General features: G+C 47.9%; 1 protein-coding gene across 1 annotated transcript in view; it reads left to right on the top strand.

The window, feature by feature from the left end:
- Nucleotides 1–391: 391 nt before the first annotated feature.
- POU2AF1 (POU class 2 homeobox associating factor 1) overlaps nt 392–14163 on the top strand; it is a 65533-nt gene continuing 51761 nt past the window's right edge. Inside the window, exon 1 of the mRNA XM_089312507.1 lies at nt 392–505. The gene's annotated coding sequence lies outside the window, so the exon portion shown is untranslated. The remainder of the gene's footprint in view (nt 506–14163) is intronic.

The raw sequence follows: 14163 nt of genomic DNA, 5'->3' as shown, positions 1-14163 counted from the left end.
TTTTTCAAGTCCATTTTTTCATAAAATTTTTGAAGTAGCCTCATATTTCTGTAGTGCATTTGCTCTATGCTGTGGTCTCAGAGAAGGTATGATTTTTGGAAGAGAATGTGTCTTAGAGACAAGCAAAGAGAACAGCAGGAGCTAGGACTTGGAGGAGAGGTCACTGATCATCAAATCCAGCTCTCCTGTCTAGTTTTTCATTTGCCTTACCTTCCCACTGCCTTTTCTTTTTCTTTCTTTTCTTTTTCTTTTTTTTTCTTTCTTCCTTCCTTCCTTCCTTTCTTTCTCTCTCTCTTTCTTTCTTTCTTTCTTTCTTTTTTTTTTTTTTTTGCCTATTATCTCCTCTCTGACTAAAACACCCCTTGCCTCTTTGATTGACAGGACACTGGGCCAACCCCACATGGACTCATCACCTCTTCATCCATCCCAGTGTGTTCCTGTTGACTCCTTGGTGCTTGGATGATGGCACCAGCCTTCCATGAGTCATCTAGGCTCTAGCGTCCAGGTCAGTTTTCATGCCTCCCTTGCTCTGTCTTCTACTTCCAGCTCATTCCAAATTGAGTACAGTAATTTCTCTTACTTGTGGAGAAGATGCCTGATAGTGCTGAACTGTATGTATATTGTGGTTTTTTGCTATATGTGCAAAACTATGATGTAGTTTAATTTGTAAATTAGGCATAGTAAGAGATTAAAAATGGTAACAAGCAATACAAAGGATTGAAACAGTATACTGTAGTAGGACGTGAATATGGTCTCTCTCAAAGTTGCATAGTGTACTACACCCACCCTTCTTCTTGTGGTGATGTGAGATGATAAAGTGAAGTGAGGTGAGTGACGCAGGCATTAGGGTGCTGCTCAGGCTGGTGCACAACTGAAAACTCACGGAGAGCTTGTTGCTAAGATTTGCCACTTCATGGTCGACGCTGGGTCGCTGAAACCTGAAACTGTGAGAAGCAGTACTGAGGAAGGGGGCCCACTCTACGGTCTGCTTAGGTTGCACTCAGTATCCCTGGGCACCGAGTCCTATCAACTTGGATGCAGATGGGAGGTGCCCTGCAGGTTATAGCCCACGAGGGCCTGCAGTGTTCTCCCAGCTAAGTGCTGTCTTGGGCAACTCTGAGTGCATTTCACGATGACGATCAGGATAGGAGAGGCTGCTCCAGCCTCTGGGCCTGTGCTGGTTCCCTCCGCGTACTGCTCCAGCAGGCTGTGGACCCCACTGGTTCTGGTGGTTCTGAGGCTCTGGTGATCTGGCAAGAGTCTCTAGAGCCTCCACAGTGACTCAGCCCTGGGAAGGGAGAGGTCTGGCTTTCTCTTCTGGCAGGGCCCTGAGAGGAGCTCGGGCATCTTAGACTTCCTGGTTCCATGGTCCTTTCTCCTTAGTGTTCTGAGCTTACGCGGAAGGAGATGAGCTCTCATCCTGGTGTATCACTTCATCTCATTGTGGCTCAGTTTCCTCAACTGATGGGCTGATGCTGTTTTTGAGGATTCAATGAATGTCATGATCCTTAGAGAGTCAAACATATTGTGTTATTATTTACTTGTCATTGTTATGGATCATCTCTTGGAAGTTGTGTTTAACATAACTTGTGTTTAGCTTGTGTTTGACTACCTGTGGTGCGAGGGTGGGAAGTGTCTAGGAATTCCTCTGGGTGAGAGTAGGTCAGCTCCTGGGAGGAAGTCAGCGTGGGCACTTAATTGAATCATGCGGTGCACCTGATTCTTTGAGCTCAATGCTGTGGAGATCCTACCAATCTGACCCAGTGCTGAGTTATGGGACTGTCCTAGTGTTATTTCAGTTCTGTGTTGTCTGGGAGCCCTGATTCCTAAGAGCTGTCAGTAGGGGGAGCTCTGCCACTGTGGTGACTCCTGTACATCTGGCTGTAGGGGCCAGAGGAGGGGTCTGCAGAGTGGCCAACATTTCTGCCCAAGGAACCCTGGCTGTGTGCTGAAGAGTAGCCAGGTCAGGAGGCACTGGTTGTGGGATTCTCAGCTAGAAAAGAAGTAGAAATCCACTGGTCTACTGCCCAGGGGGTTGCTGGAGTGATCAGGTTAAACATGCAAAGGAAATGCACCAGTGTCCTGCTTCAGGGAGTCTCAGTCAGGTCGGGAAGGGAGAGAGGAGTGTGACCTCACTAAGAAGCTGCTACAACATCTGCTTACTAGGATTCAGATTTGCCCCCCCACCCCTTCCCTACTTGGGGGAACTGGCCACACGTGCATGCGTGTGTGTGTGTGTGTGTGTGTGTGTGACAGAGCCTGGAGTTCCTGTGTTGTCCTGTGTGGATACCTTGCATCCAGACTCATTGAGCATCTCTTGGGGAGATACCTGGCATGGCCCGGGCTGATCCCAGAAGTGGGTAGTTTGTACATGGGAGAGTTTCTACATGGCAACAGGTACTTCTTGAATCAGGCCGACTGTCTTCATATGCACTTGCTTTCCAGACTCAGACTGGGATGGGGTTGGGGGCGGGGATAAGCTACAGGGAAACAGCCTTCCATTCCTGTCTGCTTTCATTGGTCATGTGAGCTCTAGGGCACAGATATGAGTATGCATTCCCAGGACTCTTTGGGTAGGGGATGGGATGCATAGCACGAGTGTCCATCCCCAGCAGAAGGTCTTAGGCTCAGGGGAACTTGGGTTAGCCTCTGTCAGGAGGCTGTGGAGCCATTTATCCTACATCTCTCCTCATCAGACTAGACAAGGCCCCGAGAAGCCCTAGGACAGGATGTTAGGCTGGTTGTCCTTTGTGTACCCATGTGATAGGTTTCTGTGTGGCCTGAATCCAGGCTTTGGGGCAGGTATGAGTCTAGAAGGCCCCAGAGCCAAGCTCAGGAACAATTTCTCATAAATATGTGAGGAAGAAGTGGACTGAAGTTGACAGAAGTGGGTTTTTACCTCCCTGGTGACTTCTGAGGTCAATCTTTGTGCCTTGGACATTGATTTTTAAGACCAGAATGCCAGGGAAAATGGTCAACTCAGAAATGAAGGAAGGATTTGGAGAACTCTTTTTTTTTTTTTTTTTTTTAAGATATCTGAAACCTGAAGAACCTTCCCTGTATCTTTCCATGTTGGGATGAGAGAGGAGACTGTTTGGCTTAGATGAGTTTAGGAGGATTCTACCAGACTGAAAGGTTAGAGATTCCCTCCAGGTGAATAGAGAAGGGACAGTGTTCCTGTTATGATGGAATTTGCAGGGAAGCACTGAGTGACATGCAGAGATGCTGACTCTACTCTCCTGCAGCTTTGGTGTTCTTGTAGGTGCCCTGATTTGGTCTCAGTGGTATCATGAGAAATGGTTGTGACCTGCCATACCTGTCACCTTTTCTAAGCCTTAGTTTATCATGTTGCTGGGGGAAGTCAGCCTCACCTTCTCTTTCCTGCAAGCTGAGTGACCTGTCCCTGCTATGGTGCCAACATCATTTCATGTGTGGCTCAGTTGGGAACCCATCTTGAAACACAAGTGTACCCTGATGGCTGGACTTGGAGCATCTCCATTCCACTCTGGCTGTCTGTTGTGAGCATGCTCCACCCTGGCTGGCCTGTCCTTGGGCTCCCCTGAGCTGAGTCAACAGCTTCCCCTCTGCTGACTTGACATTGTGTGGCCAAGCTAAGCCAAGTCTCGTTACAATGAGTTGGTTCATCTGGAAGCTCACACCCTGTATTCTTTTCTAATACAATGCTTAGCCAACAGGCACCCAGTACTGAAGAACAGCCCTGGGGTTGGAGGCTGCCGAGGACTCAGGCATAAGCCAACTGTAAGAGCAGTGTGGATGCGGGAGGCCATCCTGCTGCCAGGTGTTTCTCTCTGTTCCAGGTTTGTTCCTGTCTGGCAACACGATGGCTCTGGCTGGCAGTCAGAGATCCACTGCTGGTGCTTGTTGGTGGCTCGGCTCTCCTCCATCCAACCAGGGCATTTGGACCTCTTTTCTGTGTTCTGCTTATAAGGTTAGGAAGCAAGCCAGTAGTTCTCCTTGGAAACTGCTGTCAGTAATGTCATTTCCCATCCTGGTGCCAAGGAAGACGGCTTCTTTATTTCTGCCACATCAATACCTTCCCATGGCCTTGGCTCAAATATGAAAACCTCAGGTAATGCTAGTGCTGTGGGGAGAGGCAGAGATAAAAGGGCACACACAGGAGGCAGTGGAAACAGAAATAGAGTGAGGTATGATGGGTCACCGGTGGTGGATAAAGCTCTGAAACTCCAGGGTTGTAAGTCAGCTGAGAAGGCAGCTGGTCACAGACACATTCCTCGCTTCCTGGCCTGTTCTTTGGTTCCTGGATGTGGGTTGTTTGTCAAGAACCCTGGCAGTTCTGAGAGCCCCAGGCTTCTGTTGACTTCTGTTATTGAATGAATTTTGTGTCCCCTGCCCCAGTCATATGTAGAAGCCCTTAGGTTGTGACTGTGTTTGGACATAGGGTATTTTAAGATTTATTTATTTGTTTAAAAGTCAGAGTTACACAGGGAGAGAAGGAGAGACAGAGAGAGAGAGGTCTACCATCTACTGGTTCACTCCCCAATTGGCCTCAGTGGTCGGAGCTGTGCCGATCTGAAGCCAGGAGCTTCTTCCAGGTCTCCCACGTGGGTGCAGGGGCCCAAGCACTTGAGCCATCCTCCATTGCTTTCCCAGGCCACAGCAGAGAGCTGGATTGGAAGTGGAGCAGCCAGGTCTCGAACCGGTGCCCATATGGGATACTGGTGCTTCAGGCCAGGGTGTTAACCCACTGCACCATAGCGCCAGCCCCCATGAGTGGTATCTTTATAAGAAGAGGATAGAACACAGTCAGATACAGAAGGAAGAACATGCAAAGACAGAGGAGATGGCCTCAGCAGAAATCAACCCTTCTGCCACCTTGATCTTAGATGTCTAATCTCCATAGATGTGGGAAAATCAAGTTCTGTTGTTTAAGCCACTCTTTGTTGTGGCAGCTCCCGCACACTCGTACACTCATACAACGTCTTCTTGGCATAGAAGTAAGTGTTTGCAACAGGGCCCAGAGAGCAGTACGTTAGATGCTTCCATATGGAAAAGTTGTTGCTTGGGTTCTCAGGATTGGTGGTGTCCCTCTGGCTTCTCTGGTTCTTTCTGCTTCAGGCCGGCACCAACCTCATCTTGTTTTGGTGGTTAGCCAAAGTGGCTAATAAACACGGCATTTCTACTCTGCTTTCCCCTGTATGGAACCCTTGTGATAAGGGCTGTAGAATCTCCATGCAACTCAGCATGGCCGGTTCTGCCCTCTGGAAGCTGACGTTCTAAGGAAGGGAAGGCATATGGAACCCCCCTTATCTGCTGTGTGACAGGTACTGTACTAGTGGTTAACACTGGCCAACGGAGACATACAGGAGGACAACCTGAGTGTCCCTGAGGAGGTCACAGGGGGCTTGGTGGAGATGGTAACCGAGCAAGCCTGGAATCTGACAGTTTTGGGGAGGCAGGGGCTGAGTCTTGCTCACCTTCCTTGGGGTCTAGCACAGTACATTGCACACGAGTAATGCTCGTCTAATGTGTTGGTTGACTAAGTCTCTTGAAGTCCCTTCCAGCTGTACGATTGTGTGATTCTGTGACCTGGGAGGCCCCCACAAACGAGAGGTTGAAGGTGAACAAGTATGGGGTATTGTATTAGGTAGTCATTTATGAGCAATTGAACTGGAAACAAAGGAGGCAGGCATGGTGAACATCCCCTCTTAGCTTCGATTCTGGGAGAATCTTCAGGCATAACAACAGGAACCCAGCCAGTGCAGCTGCCCCACACAGCTGATCAGAGGCGACGTCTCACTCTTCACAAAGCAAAGGTTGGTCAAGCTCCTCACAGCTGTTTCCCGCAGAGAGGAAAGCCCCTAAGTTCCCAGGCAGTGTAAATTCTGTGTTTATAAAATATACCCTGTGGCCCAAGAACATGAAAACACTCCAGATGCACAAACCTGCAGCCGGTGCAGCAGGGATTCGAGATGCTTGGGAGTTGGGTGGAGAGAGAGAGCTGGGTGAAACCCCAAGTCAGCGTGGCTCTTCCTGGAGAATACCCAAACAGATCTAAAACTGAAGCTTGCAAAACAACAAACACACAAGCCTGTTAAAAACAAAATGTGCCCAGGTGTCCTTTAAAACTGAGCAGTCAACCCCAGCAAGTACTACAGGCAAGTGCGTGCGGTCCACTCGGCATCCAAAGAATTAGAGGTCAAGGTCGTGCTCCCCATCCACAGGCTCCACAAGCTCTGATCAGAATCCTCTCTGCATGGCTTTTGTAAGATGGAACCACCGGGTGCTACTTTGAGAAGACAGGAGAGTAAGGAGGGCCGTCCCCCACCTTGTCCAGATGCTGCGGTGCCGTCAGATGAGCTGTTTTGTTTCACGCTGAGCTGATCTCACCTGGGCAATGATGAACTTGTGACAAGAATACCAGGCTGAGTCCAGATCAGCAAAGAGAAGACAGGAAGAGGAAGAGGAAGAGAAATGAATGCAGCCAGGCGCAGCAGTGACTGGCAGGAGCGTTGTCAGAACTGCTGCTTAACATCATTTTGAATCCTCCACTCGGAGTCGGTACAAGTTTGATGAGGGCAAGTCCTTGCAGTTAATTTCCTAGGCTATTAAAGAACAGGTTGGAATAGAAGTGTTGGAGTCCACAGATTCTCTACAGACTATTAGGTTCACCCTTAGGCTGTGCTGGGACCTGGGTGCCCTTGAGGTTAGACAAAGTACAGGACACTGGGCATACTTAATCTCACCAGTCTGCTAGGACTCTGGGAAGTGCTGGGGACCAGCTTATTAAAAAACCTGCCCTGTGAGACTCTATGTCCCCTGCTTCAGCTTCCTAGCTGGATGATAGCAGCAGTGATAAAATAATACTGGTGACCTCCCTTGTTTGAGTCTTGGATGCACTTGGGCTCTGTGCTGGGCATGCACAGGGTCTCAGTGAGTCCTGCCAAGGGCCTGTGACTGTTCCTTTGCAACCTACAAGAAAATGAGGTTTGCTTTCTCAGAGTAAGTGGCGAGCCAGAATACAACACTAGGGGCACTGACCCCGAAGTCTGTGCTCTCAAGGCTCACACCAAACCATGCTGCCCTGAGCAGACACCTTCGTGCCCTTCTAGGGGTTCAGCTGTGCTGGGAAGTGGTGCAGATGTTGAAGTGGAACCAAGGCGTGCTCTGGATCCCCTGAAGTATGGGTGCGTCACATGACTAACGGCTTTTCAGATCAGTTCTCCTTCTGACCTGACCTCAGGAAGCCAGAGTCCCCTGAGGTTTGAGGTGTGTGCGTTTGGTGGCCCTGAGCGGATTGAATGTAACGATATAACCGAGAAGAAGAACAAAAAGAAGGTGGCAGCGGCTGGGGGAGGAGGAGAAAGAAGACAGAGAGAGACAGACTGAGTTGGTTATATCCGGGGGCCAGGAAGGGAACCAGTGGAGGCCCTGTAGCCCCTGTCTGTGCGACCCTGTTCCTCAAAGCAGGCCATACCATCCTGTGCTACCCCAGCCTGCCAGTCCCTATACCCTGTAAGCGTTTCTGCATTAACAGCTAAAGATGTCCTAACTTTCCCAGAATAAAGCGTGTCTTAGAACTTCACAACAAAGGATCTCCCTTCTGTGTTTCCACTCAGGGCTTCAAGCTCCTCTGCATATCCCCTCCCCCAGCTCCCAGGGCCGGCACATCCTCCCCCTTCCAGTTGTGTGACCTGGTGCACTTCCATTCCGGAAGCCCGACTCTGATGTGTGCAGTGTAGATGTGTCTTGGAAGCTGCTGGGCTGGCCACTGGGACAGGTCATTCGTAGGTCACAGGGGGCCACACGCCATGCCAGCCCGTTCCTGCTGCTAGTTTTCGCAGCAGGAGATACATTGGAGATCTCAACACCTCTCTCTCTCTCTCCCTCTCTCCTTCTCTCTCTCTCTCTCCCACCTCTTGCCTGACCTTGGGACCTAGGTCAGGAGGGCATGCTGCTTTTAAGTACGAGGAACAAACTCCAGTTCTTTCATCCTCCATCCTTGTAAGACCTATAGACAGTGCTGTGTTTTGTTCATTCATATTCTCTCTCTCTCTCTCTCTCTCTCTCTCTCTCTCTCTCTCTCTCATCCCACAGGAAGCATTGGTTCATTGGTTGCAAAGTGAACGGTTTCATCTGCCTTCAGTTTACAAGGTAAAGGGTGTGATGAGGTGAGCGCGAGGACAAGCTTGGGAGCAAAGAGGAGCAATCAGAAAGCAGGTGTCTATCCTCCGGGGCTGAGGGAGCTCAGGCAGGCGCAATCAGCAGAGCAGACTGAGGCTTTCACCGGGCAGGGCTAACTCTGTCTTCTGCACCGGCTGAGGGCTGAGGCAGGGCAGTTGCTGCCTCGGCTCCAGCTTGGCTTCTAGAGGAGTTAGTGCATATCGCGGGTCATCTTGCAACTGGAATGGCATTTTTAGAGCTGGTGACCGGCTTTGTGATCATAGCCGTTGATGCTTTTTAGAAGTTTTCTCAAAGGATGTATGAGCTGTAATTCTCTGTCGCTCCATGGGAGCCCGCTTCCCTCTCCCCGGGTTCCCCAAGGACCCACACGCTTAGTTCTCTGTTGAGTGCTCATCCCCTACCCCCTCCAGCTGGGAAGGGGGCAGCATCTCCACCAACAACCTCAGGCTTTGAGTCTCCCAGTTGGGAGATACCCGGTGTCAGTGCATGCAAATCCGTTTTGCCTGAAGACCTTGGGAGAAGAAAGGAAAGCTCAGAGGCATTGATCTTGCGCTGTGTTCTGGGAAGCTGCAGGTTTCACTGCTCCTTTCAAGTGACCCGGATCTCATTACAGACGCTAAAGTGGGGCATGATGCTGAGCCCCTGAGAAGTGGGAACTTGGCTGGCGTGCTGCCTTTGAGGGCCGGTGGGAGAGAACCACAGGCCCGTCCAGATCTTATCTGCTCAGGAAGAGGCAGGAAAACAACACAGCCGAGCAGTTACCAGCCGAGAACACCACCTAGCGTCTTCACACCACACACCCACGTGCGGTCAAGTCGCCGTTTCCCACGCAGATGAAAGAGGAGGGGAGAAGCGTGCCGGGATTCCCTGAGCCCCAGATGGGAGGCACCAACAGGGCAAGGAAGGGGCCATCAGGCCAGCCCAGGGGGAGGGACCCACTTCGCTCTCGGGACTTGTCCCCTTCACTGCAACGGCTCTCCCTCTCCAGCAGAGGAGACCCAACAAAACCTCAGCACCGATGCCCTGGTGTTGCCCTGTGCTCTGGGGGATCCAAGTAGATGGTTCTGGCCCACGTAGAACTTAATAAAAATCGAGTGGGGGTGTTCAGTCACCAATAGAGGAAAAATTCAATACCATCACACACACACACACACACACACAACCCAGGAGCCGTTGCAACTGGCACATGACTAACTGGCAAACGAAAGGTGCACTCACTCTCGGTTTGCTCCCACACAGACATTTCGCTGAGTAGATAGAACAGAGGAGAGGAGTGTTACAGCAGCTGTGATGGGGTTGAGGAGGGGTCTCAGGGCAGCGTGGCATGACTAGCGCTTTCTCTGCACGTACCCAGTTAGATAGGAAGGGCTTTTTTTTTTTTTTTTTTGCAGCGGATTCAGGGCTAGCTTTGCCTTGCTCTCCGAAGGCCCTGCTGGTACCTTCCTGCAGGATGTCAATCATATCTGCTGGCATCTGCCTCTTTTTTCATTCAGAATCTACTCTGGGAACCTTCCTCCGCTGTTTGTTGTCACCCCTTCTGATACAGGCGTCCAGCTTCTAGCCTTCAGGAGCGAGGTCAGCGGCGCTTGTCCACAAGCCTTTGCCACGACTCCGTTCTCTCCAGTCTTTAGGATGAAATGAATTTGAAGTTAATTGGTTTGGGGATAAGTCCTAGCTCTGTCGCTCAGTAGGGTGACATGGCCACACGATGGCCGTGAGCCTCCACGTCTTTATCTGTAAAAAGGTATGAAAAGGTTATCTTTCTTGTATAGTTGTTACGAAGGTTAAATGAGGTTGTGAATGTGAAGGGACCTATTGTAATGCCAGCTGTGTGTTCAGTGTCTACTACTGCTCTGTGGAAATACACCAATCTATGCTAGGGCAGTGCCTCTCAAACTTGCATATGCATTCAAGTCATCTGGGGATCCTGTGGAAAATGCAGAAGTTGGTGTTGTGGCACAGTGGGTTAAGCCACTACCTGCAATACTGGCCTCCAATCTCAGAGTGCCAGTTCAATTCCTGGCAGCTCCACTTCCAATCTAGCTCCTTGCTAATGCACCTGGGAATGCGGTGGAAGATGGCCCAAGTACTTGGATCCCTGCTACCCACATGGGAGACCCAGAATGGTGTTAGTGGCTCCTGGTTTTGGCCTGACCCAGGCCCGATAATCACAGCTATTTGGGGCGTGAACCAGCCAACGGAAGATATCTCTATCTCTAGCTGTCTGTCACTCTGTCTGAATCTTAAAGCAGAGGCTTCAGTGAACACTGTCACAGTGGTAAAAGCACTACTTGGGATGCCTGCATTCCATATTGGAGTGCCTGGATTTGAATCCTGGCTCTTTTTCTGATTCCAGCTTCCTGCTAATGTACACCCTGGGAGGCAGCAAGTGATGGCTCAAGTAGTTGGGTCCCTGACATCCCATATAGGAGACCCAGGCTGAATTCCAGGCTTCTGGTTTCAACCTGTCCTGTCCCCACATGTTGTAGGCCTTTGGGGAATGAACCAGCAGATGAGAGATCTCTGTCTCTGTCTGTCTCTCTGCTTTTCAAATAAATGAAAATAATAAAAAATTGTGAAAATATTGATGTTATTCAGAACTGGGTAGGGTCTGAAGCTCCATATTTCTGGCAAGTTGCTGGGTGATGCACCTGCTGCTGGCTCACAGCCACACAGTGAGCTGCAAGGCTCTAAAGGACTTTGTAATCAGAATCCTGCATTTCCATGATTTGCTCAGGTGCTGACCCTACTCTGCATGGATGGCTTACACCGACTTTTGCCTTTCCTGTGTTTGGAACCTCTTTGCTCATGCTTCTTGTCTCCATTTCACTCCTCCTCTACTGCTGGCCTTGTTGCCATCTCAGTGTGCTTTGTCTACTGGGTCACGACTCTACACATCTCTCTGCCTGCCTTTTAGGGGAGCACTGCTCACACTGACTGTGCCTCTTCATAGTTTCTGGCTTAGCCTCCTAAGGCTCTCTTAGAATTTGCCTGAGGCTACCTTTGGCTATATCTCCTCTCATTTCCTTGTCTCCCAGGCTTCCAGAAGGTTATGGTTAATTTTTGTGTTGAATTATAGCAACATTCTCTCCCCACGTTTTCAGATAAAATTATTTTCTTCCCATCCTTTTCTTCCATTATAGCTTGGTTCTTACAGACTTCAGTTTTTGTTTTGCAGATGTTGTCATTTGTTAGCTGAGTAATCTTGGAGAAGTTGCTTGGTCTCTCTGGGATTCCATTTTCTTCCCTGTAGATGGGGCTAATGATAGTATCTATCTATCTATGGTTGAAGGATTAAATGAGTGAACATACGTAAGGTATTTAGAAAGAGCACCATGTGGATGTTATGTATTGTTATTTTATAAACAATACTTTTCAAATACTTTTGGAAAATGATGTGGGTATAATCTTTATCATCATCCTCATCAGAAAAACCATGTCAGCGTTACAGTGGCATTGGCCATAAACTTGTATTACACTGGCATCCTGAGTCATGGGACACATTTGAAACTAGAGAGAAATAAATTTAGATGAAATTAAATCAAATGCAATAGGTAGTAAACATTAGCAAGCATGTTTCTTGTTTTCTAAAATGAGGTGATTCATGATGGGTTGGAGGAAACAGAATGTGTCCCTCCCAACTCAGTTTTTAACCACCACAATCTACGATGGGCCAGGTCATTGCTCCGTCACCAAATGGGCTCAGAACCTTGTAGGCATGACTGACGAAATTCTCTTGAGCTGTTCAGTTCTCTTTTGCCCTTGTTGTAGCTTTCTGGTCCTTTCTAGCTCCTGATTGTGGGTCTTGTCTCCCTTTGCTGGTCCTCCTGATTTCTAAAATCTGATGACTGCGGTCAGCTGACCTGACCTCTGACTCACTACATTTCTGCCTGCTGCAGGAAACCTCCCACTGGATTCTGTTCTGGCTTCCTAGGATTTTTACTAGGGGACCTTCTGAGTCTTACGTGCCTGTTCCATTCTCTCATTATTCCCTTATTCATTCAATTTATTTTATGTCTATTCTGTGCGAAACACTACTGTAAACACTAGGGAGCATAGAAGCAAGTTCTCGATTGCCTGGAGCTTACATTCTCATATGTAGGATGTAGTCTGTATTCCCAAAGTGTGCTCCATGAGCTAGCAGCAAAAGTATCACCTGGAAGCTTGTTACATGTGCACAGTCCAGCTCTGTGGATTCAGTATCTGCATGTTAATCAGATCTCTGGTTATAATTTGAGACACGCTGATTATACAAGGTAATCTGTCCATGCACTGAAGGAAAAGGAAGCAGATTAAGGGATTAGAGAGTGGTGGGGTGGTGTGCTTTTTATATAGGCTGGGCAGTGAAAGCTGCTTTGGTAAAATAGCATCTGCTCAGTGACCTGAAAAATGGAGGAGTGTGCCAGGGAGATTGCTTTCCCAGAAGAGGAGACAGCAGGTGCAAAGACCCCTACACAGGACTGTACCTGGCTTGTTGAAGGGGTTGGTGTGGCTGGCGCTGGGGGAACAAGTAGATGATTAGAGTGGGGACGATGCCAGATCATGGAGGGCTTAGGGCATAACAAGGACATAGGACTTTACTCAGGTCACATGGGAAGCATTGGAAATTTTTTGATAAAGCAAGGGACATAATTTGGCTGCAAAACACCAGTCTGGCTGCTGTGACTATAGAGGGACAGAGGTGGAGGTGAGGAGACCAGGTAGGAAGTGAGCACATCAATCCAGGGAGGACATGATGGCAGCTTAGACTGGAGTGGTGGCAGTGGGAGTGCTAAGAATAATTGGAGCCTAGACATATTTTGAAGGTAAAATCGGTGAGATTTTATCATGGTTTAGGTGTAGATGTTGAAAAAGATCAAGGAGTCAAGGATGGCTCCAAGTTTTTTGTCTAAGAAATTAAAACATGACTGCCATTAGCAGAGGAGCTATTGTTTTTAAAACCAATTATTTTATTTATTTGAGAGAGAAAGGTCTCTCATCTACTGGTTCACTCCCTGAATACCCATAACAGCTGGGACTAGGCCAGGCTGAAGCCAGGAACTAAATCTATCTCTCGTGTAGGGTAGAAGGAACCCAACTACTTGAGCCATCAGCTGCTGCCTGCAAGGGTATACATTAACAGGAAGCTGGGATCGGGAGTGGAATTGGGACTTGAACCCAGGCATCCTTATATAGATTGTGTCCCAAGCAGTTTCTTAACAATGATGCCAAAGGCCTATCTCTGAGGTAGAGCTGGTTTAATGGAAGAACATGGACGATTTTGTTTTAGACATGTGGAATTAGAAGTACTTACTAGAAAATCAAAGTAGACAAGTTGAAGAGACATTTACTTATCTATTAAGATCTATTTGAGACATTTTAAGTAGGATGGACTTCTCTAGGTTCCTCTATTTTGACTACTTCATTTCACAGTTGAGCAAACTACTTCTAAGTGATGTGAGGAAGCCTTGAACAAAGGGCACACAATTATTTAGTCATAGAGTTTATTTATTTTTTTGCAGTATTGAATTTATTGAGGTAGTTGCAGTGACTGGTGAAAATGAAAAGAATTGCTTCTGAGTCTTGCAAGTTGGCAATTGTAAATATAGAGTGCGGACAAGTGCATTTATCATGTGCAGTCACATGCATTGGGCACTTGGTACTCACGTGTATTAGCGTCTAGAATTCCTTTCACACACAGATAAAGCTTGTACTGCTTTTCCAATTTACATAGTTAATTCCAAATAACATTTTACATGGTTAATTCCAATATGAGAGTGTATAGATTTCAGAAATTTTTGCCCCTAAAACAAACTTTTCTTTTAATTCCATTGTCCATTACCCTCAGATATATTACAGAAAATTTGGAAAACATATAAAAGCACAGGGAATACAGTGATTATCATAATTCTGCTCTGCATAAAAGTATATTGATAATTTTTAAAAGTAGGTATTCGGTTTTAGAAATATGTACATTTTGCAGAAATGTTTTTAATAAAATGATCATACTATTTATGGTAT

This window comes from Oryctolagus cuniculus, chromosome 1, assembly GCF_051225735.1.
Source record: "Oryctolagus cuniculus isolate XC-2025 breed Fujian yellow rabbit chromosome 1, ASM5122573v1, whole genome shotgun sequence".
NCBI lineage: Eukaryota > Metazoa > Chordata > Mammalia > Lagomorpha > Leporidae > Oryctolagus > Oryctolagus cuniculus.
The sequence above is the reverse complement of the archived record's forward strand: the minus strand, read 5'-3'. Positions and strand labels throughout refer to the sequence as shown.